Source organism: Vulpes lagopus, chromosome 5 (genome assembly GCF_018345385.1).
Source record: "Vulpes lagopus strain Blue_001 chromosome 5, ASM1834538v1, whole genome shotgun sequence".
Lineage (NCBI taxonomy): Eukaryota > Metazoa > Chordata > Mammalia > Carnivora > Canidae > Vulpes > Vulpes lagopus.
The window spans coordinates 51,984,735-51,999,175 of NC_054828.1; the positions used below are offsets into that span (position 1 = coordinate 51,984,735).

At 50.0% G+C, this 14,441-nt stretch overlaps 1 protein-coding gene across 1 annotated transcript in view; it reads left to right on the forward strand.

The window, feature by feature from the left end:
* Window positions 1-14,441, forward strand: part of ANTXR1 (ANTXR cell adhesion molecule 1) — a 197,509-nt gene that overhangs the window by 108,027 nt on the left and 75,041 nt on the right. The window lies entirely within an intron of this gene.

Sequence of the window (14,441 nt, forward strand, 5' to 3'; positions counted from 1 at the left end):
CCACGTCAACCCCCAATCTTTCCTCATTCAAGAAATAAATGCCTTCTACCTGTGGGGGGGGGAAGAGAATCTAAGGAACTGTAGGAAAGTCGTGAGTTGGGGGGCATGGGTGTGGCCTGTGGCCTGTGGCCGCCCGCCCAGGCCCGATGCTGAGGGTGCGCTGGTCAGGCTGGCTCCGGGGGGCCGTGCTGGCACTCACCGGTGGGGGCTGCGGTGCTTTACCTGCGGGAGGCTGCCGGGAGCGGGCAGGGACCACCTCCCAGACCGGCTTCAGGGGTCTGCCCCAGGCACCTTCCCTGGTTCACTTTGGAAATCAGTTCAGCTGCGTCACCAGTTTCTTTAAGTGACCTGGGAAGATACAAACGCAGCCCGGCTCCGTGGGCCTGTGGCTGTCCAGGTAAGCAGACAGGTGGCAAGGCTGCCCTCGCCAGAGTTGCTTGAGTTTCGCCAGCCTGGTAGGGAATGGGTCCGGAAGCCTGGGCTGAGTGGCAACCTCGCCTTCCAGCATCATAAAAAATTATTGCATAATCTTCAGAAATAAAGTAGAAATCAGAGAAGACTTTTTTCCTTCTATTTCTTTTCCAAGAAAAGAAATAGATTTTGCCTAAATCAAAATAGGCAGCTGTCTCTGGGGGAGGAACGTCATACCAACAGCTATAAGCACGCGCGTCTCTCCAGGAAGGAAAGGTGTGTGGGAAGGAGGCTGTTGATGGCAAATGGGGCCAAATATCAGAATCCGTGTGTATTAAAATAGAACTGTAGGCGGAATGTTGAGGACTCAAAGATGAACAGCCAGTCCATGCCCTCTGGTACCCGCATCGTAGGTGCCAGGACAGAATGTACGCCCCAAGAGGTATACGTGTTACACTTTGGGGTACAAAAGTCAGCTATTGCACGGGCACCCAGAAGTTCCTGCATCTGCCCCAAAGACTCACGAACCTCCACGCAGGCCTTGGGGTAGGTCACCTGACGCAGGCCCCATGCACTTGAGGAGTGTCCACTTACTGGACCTAGTGGATTATGTCCCAGTTACCCAAAATCTTGCGAGAGGGAGCTGGACAAATCATTCTGGAAATTCAGGGAGAACAAGTAGGCAGGTCATTAATTACCCAGCCCCAAACCTCTGTCCCATGAGTGTCCTTGTCCCAACAAGGCCCTCCCCAAACCATTTCTCAATTCTAAGAAATGGCCCCTGGAGAAGACAAGTCCTCTCCAAACGCCCAGTCGAGGAGGGCGGGCCCAGGGCCCACACTGGGACTTTACCCTATAGGTTTCTCCATCCTACCACTATTCCACTTCCTGTCCAGTTCGCTCCCGCACCCGCCTCTCTCCTTGTTCAGTTCGCGACCGTCTCTTCACGTAGCCTGAAGGGTCAGGCGAGGCTGGATTGGAGGGCAAATAGGAGACCGATGACCTTGAAGAGAGTTTGAATGGCAGCCAGAAGGAAATCATTAAAAAAAAAACAAACCCAAGGCATTAGTTTAGGAAGATCCATCTATCGTTTGTATGTTCCAAGTAAATTAACAAAATAGCATTAATTTGGATGCCAATGATTTATAGATTTGTTCATTTGGAAAGGAAATAGGCTCCAGGTTACTTTGACGCTATCTGCACCGAAAGTGGCCAACCCACAGCCCCGGAGGTACAAGTGAATTAGCATTTCATACTCAGCCCTGGAAGAGGATGGCCTTTACTTTATTATTGCTGCAATTAGAGGTAATATGTCCTTTGAAAGATGTGGCTTAGGGGACACCTGGGTGGCTCAGTGGTTGGGTGTCTGCCTTGGGTCAGGGCGTGCCCCCGGGTTCCCAGGATTGAGTCGGGCTCCCTGCAGGGAGCCTGCTTCTCCCTCTGCTTGTGTCTCTGCCTCTCTCTCTGTGTCTCTCAGGAATAAATAAAATCTTTAAGAAAGAAAGGTGGCTTAAAACACAGAGGAAAAATTAGTTGGAGAAGAAAAGTGGGTATAAACATGGGCTCTGGGATCAGATCAGTGTGGTGACTGAATCCCTGGTCCTTAAATAGCTGGCCCGGTACACAGTAGGTACCTGGAGTTGGCTTCCTTACCCTGGTGTCCTAAGCTCTGTAGGGATCAGCACAGTGCCGTGGTTTCCAACCAGGCTCTGGCTTCTGAATTAACAGAAGTATCGTATCTATGACTCCAGGGACAGAACCTCTGAACTTGGTGGAGGTCAAATCTCATTTGAGTGTTGTAGGACATACCAGGACGCTTCCAGGGAGAGCCAAATGGAGACTTGAGTGTTGTAGGACATACCAAGACGTTTCCAGGGAAAGCCTAGAGAAACAATGGGTGAAAAGTCTTGCCAAACATGGAAGGTTATGTAGAATATTCTATGGAATTGGAACTCTTTGGCTTGGAGACAAAGACTTGGTGGCTGTTTTTAGTATGTGGAGGGCTGTCCTGAGACCGGAGTGTCTGCTTTTACTACATAGATCCAGGGCATAGAATAGGCTACAGTTTGTGGCTCAGTTTTTTTAAATGGTCTACACAATTGGCTGCTTCAGGGGGCAGCGAGCTCCCTGTTGGGCTGTATTCAAGCACAGGCCACTTGACAAGTTGACAGAATTGCCATTCGCACGCACATCAGACTCCTTCCGACGCTAAGAGTCTGCAATTTCTAAAACTAAATGTAAGCTGGTGAAGGAGTGAGGTGAACATTATCAGTCCTATGCAGCATAACAACTGAGTGTGGCTCTTATATTCAGAAAATAAATAGGAGATCCTCTTGTTGCTGACACTGGAGACGGTTTGTCTTAGCGTAATTCAAATTGGCCAACCTCCACCCAGAAGGAAAGAGATTATACTTCAGACCAAAGTGTGCTCCTTCTGAGCTCCTTCTGAGAACAATTTGTTTCAAGTGACCTCAAAACAAGCCTTCTAATTTACAAACAATTGATACACTAGTCATAAATCATTCTCCTCTCCTTACTAGTCTCAGTAAAGCCATACACAATTCAAGGTCTTTTACACAATATCTAGTATTTTTTGTTATTATTATGTTAACAAGATGACCTGTGGTTTCTCATACTATCATCAGAAAGGGCAGAAGACCACAGGAATATCAGAATGCAGAATTCAGATATCAAATGTTGTTTATGAACTGAAAGAAAAATAGTTTGCCAACATCTCTGTTTTGGTAACCCTTGTATGCGTAAAAATATCTTTTCTTTCAAATATATTTTGGAGGATCTGAGCTGATTTGTTTTTCTTGGATGTTTGAGCAATTGACTTTCAATATTTTTATCTCAAAGTATTTTAAAGAATGTTTGCCTTAAGTTTGAAATCTCCTTGTTTTAAGAATAAATAAGAAAAAAAAATTTTCTGAATCTATGCTCTTAAGAAACTTTGCGGCAAACACATATAAGATGGCAATATTTATTTTTAGAAATAAAAGTTAAATCCAAATAATCCATAACCAAGATAAGTATAAAGGACCAAACCCAGCAGTTAAAGAACAGAGACAAATGGCATTTAAAAAATATCACACTGTATGCTGTTTACAATAAAAAATGCATTCAATAAAATATAAAGTTGAAAATCAAGGAATGAGAAAAGTTCTATCAGGAAAATACCAACAGAAAGCTAGCATAGCTATATCAATATTAGATAAAACAAACTTTTATGGCCAAAAAAATTATTGGTATTAAAAGGACCATTACATAATGTTAAAAGGAACTAATTCTAGTCTGAACTTAATGATATATCCTTAGCATATATGAAACAAATATTGACAGAATTTTAAAGAGAAATTGATAGATCTACCACCACAAGAGATTTAAATGCAATTCTTTCAGTAATTAATAGATTAAGCAGCCCAAGGAAAATTAATAAAATATAAATAATTTGAATACTGCAATTAAGCATGATCTAGTGGACACACAATGAGGCTACAGCAAAATGTCCTAGGAAGGGTCCAAAGTTCTTTGGTTGCGTAAAATAGAGGTTATGCAGTTATAAGATTAATGAAAAAATACCCTTATTTCATAAATTCTAAGACACACTTTTTGCACATTTTAACATCTCTGAAATTGGCATGTTCCAGATCACCAGTTATATATCATCATTTAATTGGCCATATTTTTCCCTAATGGCTCCTCAAATAATCAATTATCCTACAAGGATGCGTCTTAGGTTCAGTGAGATATTTCCCATCAGTCTGTACTGTGCCAAAAATAGAAGAAACATGCTGAACAAAACTGACCAGTCGCCTCCTCTCACCGTCCACCCCATCTATCGTGGAAAAAGAGAACTCTAGCTTCTCCTTTGAAGAATGAAACATAGAGAAAGGGGGTAGGAGCTGATGACCAACCACATTATGGCCAACTTCATGATATAACCAGTGGTGCTATTGCATAGTTAGGAAAATTTCACATTTTCGGAAATATCAAACAGACATCTAAATCTCTTATAAGTCAAAGCAAAGTCATAATGGAAATTAGGAAATACTTAAAACTAGTCAATTATGAAGATGCCACATAACAAAACTTATGAGTGCAGCTGAAGTCGTTCTTAGAGGAAAATCTGTAGCCTTAAGTGTTTATACTAGAAAAGAAGGAAGTGGTAAGCCAGTTAGCCAAGCATTGAACCCCAGACATTAGAGAACAACGGAGTAAACCCCCCCCAAAAAATATAGAAGAACACGAGTATGAAAGTAACAAACAGAATAGAAAACAAGATAAACAGAGAAGTAACAAAGAAAACTATTCGTTGGGGGCAGGGGAGATGAAAAAGAAAAATCAATGTGTGTCCAAAGAACTGTATTATCCGTGGATGGGCGACGGGCCACACTCACTGCTGTCAAGGGTTGGGGCTGTGCTGGAGGGACATCATCATCCAAAAGAACCTAGAAAATTCATGCTGACTGAGCTCATCCCTCCCCTACACCGAGGTGTTTCTTCCCGTGGAAGCCTTTGTACAAAAACGAATGTTCTCAAACACTGTACAGTGTTTCCCCGTTACTCTCCACCGTCTCCTCTTGAGCTAAACTTTGCTAGATCACTACGAAACCCTCGATTGCTGAGGCTGTTCGCCCTTCCAGACGCTATGGTTTTTGACATTTATGGTTCTGCTTTTTCTGGCCTCTCCTTTCTTGGTATTACACACGTCTTCTCTTCTGGGTGTCCCCTTTCTAATCTGACAGTTGAAGATAGCCGATATCAGACAACCACACTTCTGTAATTTGTATATAAAATAAGAATTCCTAGTCTCTGAATAAGAACTTGGGAGAAAGTGTATGCCCTAAGTACACAACCTTTAGTGAATGACCAGTGTGTCCATTCATGCCCACGCCTAGGTCGTTGGGGCTCTTCTGAATGTTTGAGTCTTTTGGGTTGAGCGTTCTGGATTAGTGAATCCAGTTGTAAGAGACACAATTGTAGGAAGAAGTGCACAATTTAAAGAGGGTCCGAAAAGTGTGATGAGTGGAGAGGAGAGAGGGAAAGATGGGGGTGGGGGGCCAGGAAAGAAAGAAGGGAGAGGTAGAGGAAGAAACCAGGGGGGGAGGTGGGGAGAAGGAGGGCAGGAGTAGAAAAGGAGGAGCAAAGGAAGGATTGATTAACAGTTTGGGAAGTAGGGCCAAAAAGAAGAGAGAGCCTGAAAGGATCTCCTTTCTCCAACATTGAAATAATTGCCAACTCCTTAAATGATTCAAAATTGGCAAAATCCGTGGACTAGGCTATCACAGAACCGGAGGAGACAGCAGCCAAACCCAAGCCATATTGTCCTCGTTGACAATTTATGGTCACATTCCACCAAATCACAGGCCTCCCCGGCGTCCTCATGTGTGTCTTCTGATCAGGACATTTTTGGGGACTGACGTGATTTATACTGTTTGCACTCCCAAAAGGCCAGCAAGCTCTTCCTTCTGCTTCCTACACACTGACAAAGCCCCTCCTTTCCTTTTGCAAAGCAACCCGCTTCTCACCTATTCATTAGGAAATCCAAAGATCAGTGATTTGATGTCGATCCCCCTAGAACCAGAGTCATCAGTGCCACGAGCATCTGTAACTAGCATTCCTTCGCCGTTACTATGGTTGCTAGAACAGATGTTAGCTTCCTCCGGGCCCAAGGCAGTGGGCTGAGTGTTTTGTTTCCTTACCAAAGAAAAAAAAAAAAGTTAAAAAACATGTGAATAAGTGACAACTAAAATATTCCCGGGTTTCTTGTACACACATCCCAGTGTCAGGAGGACTGCTTCATTTGCAGGCCAAGGAAATATGAAAGGTGCAGCGAAGGGTGATTTCTTTTACCTTCATTGCCCAAATTCATGGAATTGGAAAAGACACCTAAAAGCTCAAGGTTTTGAGATTGCATATAAAGGTACAAACTCAATCTAAATGACTGTCTAACAAATGCCGCTGCTACCAGAATCCAATCTGGCCACCTCGGTTGACCTCTACTTACTGCACGTAAAATCTGTGAACGCGTTGGTTCCTAATAGATAAAAATGTTTGACGATGAGTGAAATTTTGCATTCCATGCTTCCTCGCTCTGAGTAAAGGGATGTCCGCCCCGACTTCTGTGCCTTTGATCACATTTCACTTTCCTTCTGGAATGCCCTCTCCTGCTCTCCACCTCCCCAGATTTCCCTGTGGCTTCTAGGCCTGCCAAGTGCTGCCTGGACCTGCCCCAGGATGCCTCACTGGCCTTGGCAAGCCTCCGGAACTCTGCTCTGAGCTCAGGCGCGCTGTGGTTTGTAGCATCATTTCAAGTTTAACTACACATACCCTGTGCTGCTCCTCGAGCGAGCCCTGTGAGTCGACCCTGACCTTCTACCTGGACAGTGATGACGTCTTCCAGGAGTGGAGACCCACCGTGTTCATCTTCCTATGTCTCCTGCTGCTGACTGTGTGTTAGAAACTCAACAGGAAGTGATTAGTTGGTTTCCAGGTACTCCGTAATTCAGTTTAGAGGCCTAGTTTTGAAGAATCGGTCATCGCGGTCACCACTGGTGAGCCTCTATGTGTGTGAGGCAGCGCCCAAATCAGAGGCCTGGCTTCTACCTTTCCAAGTTTATAATAATCTAAGGCAACAGCTCACAGGACACAGCAGGTATGCTCACTTGCTGGCGATAGGTAATGGTGATGCTGACTCACCTGGGAGGGATGACCAAGGAAACCAATTAAGCACGTACCTTAAATAAAAATCTACATTCAAGGCAAAGAGACCAGTCCCCGTAAGGAAATGAAAAATGAAAAAACAAGAAATTAGCCTTCCTCTTCCAGCGTCATCATATTTGAACATTACTAAGGAACTTTCTCTCTAATCCTATTTCAGCAGCCCACTCACGGGAGCTAAGGCATTCTGAGTACTAATGAGCTGCATCTTGTCTGAATTATTCTCCAAAAACTGGTTTTGATTCGCAAGCTCTATGCATTTTGTGGAGAGAAAGGAATGTGCTGAATGAACCCAAGATTTTCTTATCATCACCCTTACTGTTGAGAGTGAGATCAAGTGTCTCTACTGGGTCCGGGTGACAAGAAGACCAGGACGATGCTGGAAAACCTTGATACGAGGCGTCCTTCCGTGACACAGGACCTTAGAGCTTGAGCTTGAAGGAGGGTGGCATCAATCTCCCCTTAATCACATACGAGTGACAGCTTATCGAAGTCCTGGTGGTATTATTCACATAAGGCATAAAGTCCTAAGATTTGCAGCAAACTAGAATTTGCACGTCCAAATGATTGCTTCCCCTTCAAAATATTTACCTTGGAAAGCCGTGTACTTTCTCCAACAACAGTGTCACGATGCCAACTATCTTCACTCCTGCTTTGAAACGAGCTCAACATTGAAGTCACGGTATTTGAATATCCTCAGTAGGGGAATAGGGGACACATCGTCATTTGATATGAAAACAACCCCTAAAAGTTGTGGGAACCGGGTCTGATGAATGGTAGTTTACCAGGCCGGGAACCTCCTTGGTGAAAAGCGAAGCATGACTGAGAAGGTATAAGAGTTTCTTGTTGTGGCCTATGAATTGATCTCAAAAACGGTTCCAAGGGAGGCGTCTCAGCACTGCTGTGAGCAATGGCTGTATCACTGGAGGGTCTCCGGTGTCCAAAGCCACTACGTTTGGAGGGAATTCGATTCATCTGGATGTGGGGGTTTTGCTACGCTCACTACAAGAACGGCCTCATTACTTCACGGCCAAACTTTTTAAAAGGAGTTTCACTAGCGCTTAGGTAATTCTCACCTCATATTTTATTCTATCCTGCCTGCTTTGCGAGTTAAGGGATCCAGTGTCTTCAGTGTCTATCAATTTTATGGCTACTTGTAGCCCAGATCACTGTCAGGTAGCAGGAATGAATCATAACAGGAATGAATGAATCATAATCATGTAATTATGTTTTACCAACATCAATATTTGATCACCTTTAATGGGGGCAATTAAACTTCCCATTGGGAAACCCACTTGGGTTTCCCTTTCCCTGACACGGGTATGGACATCCAAGGGCCTGTGGTCTCCCAAATACCTAACCTGGGGCCACCCACGAACATCGTAGCTCCAGCCACAGTAAGCGGGAGATTGTTTACAGAAATCAAATTCGTTGGCCTAGGCCAAGGCCAGGCACATCACTAGGAACACGATGTGGGCGTAGAAGCAAGAGGGAATCACAAGGGACGTCACATCTATTGAAGGATGGCTATGTGCCAGGATCTTTACATCTCATATCCCATTAAGGATCAAATCAACCCCGGGAAGCAGGAATTATCTCAACTTCATCTACGTAGCAAAAGGGAAATTTAAGAGACGTTGCACGATGCATTTAAAATCTGCATATTAATAATTGGAAGAATTCGGATTTAAATATCCTTTCCTGATTCCGAAGCCCCAGCTCTTTGCAGTGAGGTTAGTGAGCTGTTTCCAGCGGAGGGGGATGGGAGCAGCCTCGGGGGACGTTGACTCCAGTGCCATTTCTGCACCCACCAGCTGTAGAAGGCACTAGGCTCCTCGATTCTAACTTCCCTCCATCTAATAAATACTTGAGTGACAGGTCGTCTTATGTTTGAAAGGCTGTACTGTGTCTCAGGGTCACAAAATGAGTAAAGTCGGACTTGTGTCCTCTAGGGGCTCACAGTTAAGGGAGAGAGGTGAGCACCTAGTGATAGGATGTCTATCATGCACGGTAGATGCTGACGTAGGGCACACACCCAGAGGTCACTGCTAGTGTTCACTTGTCTGTGCTCCCCGCTTAACCACAGGTCTGTCATTGCACAGACCAAGCCCATCTTGTACGCCAGTGCTTGCAGAGGGCCTCGCACATAGTAGGTGTTCAGTGAGAAGACAAGATAGGAGCGAATCGGGGTTGCCTGAGCTAAGACGTGAGAGATGAGAAACAGCCTCCCCAGCATTGAAAGGACGAGAGGGTGTTTCAGGGGGAAGAACACGGGAGAACAGCCCGGCAGGGTGTGCACAGGTTCACTCTTGTCAACGCACGAAGGGTAAGGAGGGAGGCGGAGAGGGGAGGCGGTCGGAGAAGTACAAGGCCCCTGGCCGTGAGGACCCGAGGACCCGTAATGGGCTCTGGGGATTCCACGGACGCTCTGGAACTGTCATGCAAATCTGTGAGCCTGCGTGTCAATGTGAATGTGTCCTTTTCTGACCAAAGGGGTGCGCCCCTTTCATCGAATTCTCCAACGAACGTCAACGGAACCGTGCCGACGAGGAGGAGCTGTTAGAGCTTTCAGAGCAGCGCTTCGGGTGGATGACTAGACGCCGCCGCAGAGGGTGCAGCTGGGGCAGCGAGCCGGTGGTGGGGAATGAGCCGCCGCTGTCTAGGAAGGACGTAATCAGTTCGGACCCTCATCTGCAGTGTCCAGGGGAGTAGACGGGACACACGCAAGAAGGCTCAGGTCGCCAAGTCCTGCCGCGGAGTGAGGAGAGGAGCGGAGCAGGCCTGAGCGGGCCAACAGCGGGCTCCGTTTGACCTCGTTGACGTTCCGGCCTCCGTACGACCTGCCAGCAGTCGAAGGACCCTGACCGGAGCGTCAGGAGAGATCTAGGCTAGGGATGAAGAGGCCAGTCCTCGGCCCCGAGGTGAGAGTCCCACCTCTGAGAGGCAGAGAGGCGGCCCGTGGAGGAGGGCGCCAGGGGCACAGCGCAGCCAGCTGCGCATCCACGGGTCGCACGACATCATACGTGACGCGCTGCCGCTGAATCGTGCACTTTTAAAAATGCCTAAAATGGCAACTTGTATCTTTTTACCATGATTTTTTTTAAAAAGGATTTTATTTATTCATGAGAGACCCACAGAGGCAGAGACACAGGCAGAGGGAGAAGCAGGCTCCATGCAGGGAGCCCGACACGGGACTCGATCCCAGGGCCTCCAGGATCACGCCCTGGACCGAAGGCAGGCGCTAAACTGCTGAGCCCCCCAGGGGTCCCACCATGATTTTTTAAAGCAGATTTAGAAAGCAGACACGCTCCGAGCAAAGTAAAAACCATATACCTTTCCAAAAATAAAATAAAACAAAAAAAATGCATCTGTGGCACATGCCCTTAAGGGCCCAGGAGCAGCCCTTGAGGAAGGTGGATACGGGGTAACCGGACAGGAGGAAGGAACTCAGGAGCGTCCGTACGGTCTCCCATGCCAGGAGAATAGAATTCCAGTAAAATGCAGGGCGGGTTGGGTGGAGAAGTTAGATAATCGCTGAAGTTGCTTCCAGAAATAATAGAATATATAAGCTGTGAGAGAGGGAGAGAGAGTCTTGGTCTCTGGGGCTTGCTCATCCAGAACGTCTCAGCAGCAATAAAATGACTTAAATTTCATCTTACAAAATAAAACCTGCCCGCGGTCCGCCAGTTTTGTCTGGGCAGGAAGCGGAGCTCGGCCCAGCTGCTGGGGATGCTTGTGCGTTCCACCCCGAGCTCTGGAATGCGACACCTCCCAGCGCCAGCTGCGCCCCGGGACGGGAGGCCTGGAGCTGAGGGGCTGCAGCCAGGGGCCCTGCTGCTGCAGGGCCCCCCCACCCAGGGCCTCCGCTCTCCCTGGAGGAGACGAGTCTCTGTCTCCGCACGCGTCCTGCTCACCAGGTCGGCCTCTCCGGTGCTGGGAGCCAGCAGGCGGCCACGCAGTTGTGCTCAGAGACCAGGGTGGCCCCGGACAAAGGGTCCCTGTCCCCGAGGGCCTCCCCACAGTGCCTCAGATGGTCACCTGGAGAGGGAGCCAGGAGGAGGGGGAAGAGGAGGAGGAGGGAGAAGGGAGCAGGGGGTGGGGCTCGCCAGTCCTGCCACAGCCTGTGGCATCGTCCCTCACCATCCAGATCCAGGGAAGTCGCATCACCAGCCTTTGAGAAGCTTGAACGATCGCCAGCTGTTTTCTGGTCGAGTCTCTGGCCGCGTGTGGCTAAGGGCCCCTCGACGCGCGGAGTAACGCTGCTGATTCACTGGTTCGCGGGCCGCGGCCCAGAGCAGCCTGGCCTGGCGCCGTGAGCACCGCACACCTCGGGGAGCCCGTGTTGATGCTCGGGGTCCGCAGAGCCTGGCGGGGAGCCCTCGGCTAGGAGGCCGCGCCGTCGTCAGACCCCATCGAGACTGTCGCGAGGGCCCGTCCCGGGAGCCGTGAGAGCAGGGGGGTCGGAGGGCCGCCGCGGTGAAGCCTAGGATGCCTCATCTGTGCGTCTCCAGGAGCGAGACACCCCCCAGGTGTGGACCTCCCCGGTCCTTCCTTATTGTCGGGTAACGACCGGCCGAGCGTGGCGGTGAATGCCCTGGAAACTCAAGCCCGGGATGGAAGCAGTTTCCCTCGTCGCCGTGGGCCTGGGGCCTGTGGCCTGTGCAGGGAGGACCCGGGGCGGCAGCAGGGGCGGCAGGGGCAGCCCATGGGAGGAGCAGGGCCGAGCCCGCCTGCCCTGGGATTTAGGAAGGCTTCACACTCTTCCCTAAAGGACCCGGTGATCGTCGCCCCCAGGACTGGGAGAGGCACCACCGCACGCGCCTTGCGGCTCCAGTCACACAGCCCAGAGCATCGCTGCCCCCCGCTGCCCACCGCCTCCTGATGAATATTTTTCTTTTTTTTTTTTTTTTTTTTTTTTTGATGAATATTTTTCTAATCAAAGAGCCATTTTGGTTTTTTTAGACTTTGTTTTCACTTTCTAAGCAAAACAAGAATTTAACTCGTGTCGAGGGTTAGGCTGCCGGGACGAGAGCGATGGTGGGAATCGGTCTTTGGCGGCCTATCCGCTGCCTTGCTCGGCCTCTGAGCTCTCCAGCGCTCCCCGTACCTGCGCAGGGGCGGCCCTGCCTACGCCGCGACACACACGCAGCCGGCTAACGGGGCCGTCTTCACGCAAGTGGTCAGTCCCACGGCACGCGGGTGATCGAAGCTCCAAACCAGGACGGCTGGGGGGGGGCTGCGCTGTGGGCTCATCCCTCGCTGACTTTGCTCTGAAATACAGCATCACCCGTGTGACCCCTTGATCCACACTGGGCCACGGGCCGAGGCTTCCCTCGGAGCAGGTGCAGCTGTTAAAAATATGGTTTAATCTCTCCTGCGGACGCTTCAGGCCTAGTCTTTAAAGGGCAGATATTTCTCTCTCTCTCTCTCTTTTTTTTTTTAAGATTTTATTTATCTATTCATGAGAGACACCGAGAGAGGGGCAGAGACACAGGCCAAGGGAGGGAGAAGCAGGCTCCCTGCACGGAGCCTGATGCGGGACTCGATCCCAGGACCCCGGGGTCACGCCCTGAGCCGAAGGCAGATGCTCAACCACTGAGCCCCCCGGGCATCCCTAGAAATAATATAATTAAATTCCTAAGGTAGTTGATGAGAGTCCCAGGGGCTGCCAAGGGAAAGCAGTTAGCCCGTAGAGCAGCCCCCGGCTCGCAGCGAGCGCTCCGTATAGGTGAGTCGTGCTAATGACAATTTATCATCCTCCTCCTCCTCGTTCCACCAGCATGTGAGTTCCTTCAGAGAGACCATCTGTGCTGTTCACCACCTGACAGGTGCGGGGTGCGGGGATTCGCTGTTGAATCACACGCGGCCCCTGCACGTGGGTCCCGCTTGTGCAACCTCCCGGGCTGCCCGTGAGCACCTGGTTCTGTCCAACCGCGCCCCTCCTCCCCACTCCATCCTGGGCGGAGCAGACCCACCTGGCTGGGGGAGACCCGGCCGCAGGTGCCTCTTGGTGCTGCCGGGGGCACAAGCCTCCTCTCCCCTTGCTGCGGCGGGAGGGGGACGGGCAGGGTGGCGCTTGGCCCCATAGCTTCCGTGCCGCCCACCCGCCGGCACCTTAGGGCGCTCCTTTGATCCCCTGGCCGTGCAGCGGGGCGGCTGAGACTTCCGGTCTCCTTTTGGGGGTGCAGAGTCTGAAGGGTTAGGAGTCACCCTCGACCGCCCGGGAGGCTGGGAAGTCCGCTCGATGTGCTGCAGCGCTCGCGTCCACGCCCTGGGCCCCGCGGCTCCCGCCCCACCCGCCGCTGCACCTGCCTCGAGGCCGCACCCTCCGGGGGACAGTCGGCCTTCACAAGCCCCCGCCCGTTGGACCAGGATACTTAGCTCTTCGGTCCAAGACATTCCAGGGACTCAGAGCTGCCTTTAAACAGCTTCCAGTAGCCCCGCTGAGCCCCGGGAGTGGGAGGGAGTCCGGTCCCGAGGGTGCCACTGACCTGCTGCGCTCCCCCTCAACAGGCCACCCAGCCTCGGGCCTCGTCGCGGGCTGGGGGCTGGGGGCAGCTCCGAGCCCCTCATCGTGCGGCCCGTGGTCCCCCCTGGAGACAGACACGGGCCAAGAAGATCACGGGTGTAACTTCGAGGGCATCACGCGCTCCCGTCCCCTTGGAGCCCCTCCGTACACCCGTGGGTCCACCGGGCCTGGGTAAGGGCCTCTGGGACAGGAGAGCTCGGATGCCAAAGTAGGGGGCCCAGGGATGGATTTTTAAAGAACAACTTCGGCAGTTTATCTTCTTACTACTGATTGTTGAGAGAAAGAAGAAAGAAAGGAAAGAGAGAGAGAGGAAGAAAGAAAGAAAGAAAGAAAGAAAGAAAGAAAGAAAGAAAGAAAGAAAGAAAGAAAGAAAGAAAGAAAGAAAGAAAGAAAAAAGAAAAGAAAGATTTTTTTTTTTTAAGATTTTAAAAAATTTATTGATTCCTGAGACACACAAGAGAGGCAGAGACCCAGGCAGAGGGAGAAGCAGGCGCAGGCTCCCTGTGGGGAGCCCAATGTAGGACTCGATCCCAGGACCCCAGGGTCACGCCCTGACCCCAAGACAGACAGACGCTCCACCGCTGAGCCCCCCGGGCGCCCAAGACCGATTTTTTTTTTTAAGAAAATTACATAAACCCACTACCTGCGAAACCACTATAAATATTTTAGTACAGCCCCCTCGGTCCTTCCCTCTCACTCCTGACCTTCACCCAGAAGCCCAGTCACTATCAGGAGCCCTTTCGCGTGTCGTCTCAGTATCGCTGGACAGCAGCGTCCA